The sequence below is a fragment of the Cebus imitator genome, unplaced genomic scaffold (genome assembly GCF_001604975.1).
Source record: "Cebus imitator isolate Cc_AM_T3 unplaced genomic scaffold, Cebus_imitator-1.0 Scaffold68, whole genome shotgun sequence".
Classification (NCBI taxonomy): domain Eukaryota; kingdom Metazoa; phylum Chordata; class Mammalia; order Primates; family Cebidae; genus Cebus; species Cebus imitator.
Window position 1 is genome coordinate 7,184,525 of NW_016107383.1, and position 1,197 is coordinate 7,185,721.

The window sequence follows — 1,197 nt, forward strand, 5'->3', positions numbered from 1 at the left end:
AAAAAACAGCATTATTCAACATACACTTTTTTAAAATGAGCAACACAGACAGCAGACATATGATTCCTTATTATTCATACTCTTGACTATCAAGAAATAAAGCCAAACTTCATAAAAATGCATTAAATGGAAGATTCAAGGTAAAAATATATTTCTTTGGTTAAATATCATTCCCTTTGTAATATTCATTTGTAATCTAAATTCACAGACATCCCTCCTGCCCAAAATAATCTTCTAAATATTGTTATACTTGTAGTATTGCAATGCTTTTTTTCAGCCTGGTACTTATAGAGTTTACTGGGGAGCAGCAATGAATTATTTTAACTCTAGGAAGAGTATAGATTTATAGCATTAGCTCCTTTAAAATTTTTCTTAAAATGATTTTTACTTTAGAAACCTCCACCCTGTGTGGTTTTCTTCAGATACAATATATCGAAACTTTTTATGCAAACCAACAGTTTGTGGTAGAAATTCAAGGGAAATCTTTTAACAGTTCAGTTTCTAGCTTAGCAAAGTAAGGATTGATAATAAAAACTTGCCCAGCTGCTTTCCTCTGCATTCATCATTAATGATAACATCTACTCTTCCTCTCTTAGAACAGGAATGGATGAATCTGTGTTCCATTATCAGAGTTGCTATAGCAACAATCTGTCCTAGAGTTGCATCTTCCACAACTGTAACATGATAATCCCCAGATTTCTTCATATGCTCAAAAGTTTTTATAAAGCATACAGGGTTCACAACTCCAGTCTCTGTCAGCTGACCCAGTATCTTAAAACATGCACGCACACGCGCATACACACACACACAGACACACACACACGCACACGCACACACACCCCTATTTAAGTCAGCAGTACAAACAGGTCTCAAAACAAATCTCTCCAGGATGTGTTGGGGAAATGGCTGGAGAAAATGTAGCTGTATGCTGACTCCAGGCTACTTCTTTGAGTACTTTGGTCAAACATCGGGGTTTCATCAGGTTTCATTTTTTCAGTAAGGTCTTCTTTTCCCATCTTGAGCTCTAGATTACTATCCTCAATAGATCCTGATCATTATACTAGACAGGGAGCTCTGTCTCCCCTATGCAGCGAACCCTGCCCGTAGAGGCCCTGTAGTTGATGCTCCTAGCCAGGCATTTTGGACTCTATGACTCACTTTTACATAAGAAATATTAGTATGTAAAGCAATAACTGA

The 1,197-nt window shown here is 36.8% G+C and overlaps 1 pseudogene; it reads right to left on the minus strand.

The window, feature by feature from the left end:
* Nucleotides 1-384: 384 nt before the first annotated feature.
* LOC108305885 lies at nucleotides 385-989 on the minus strand (annotated as a pseudogene).
* Between the last annotated feature and the right edge of the window lie 208 nt (nucleotides 990-1,197).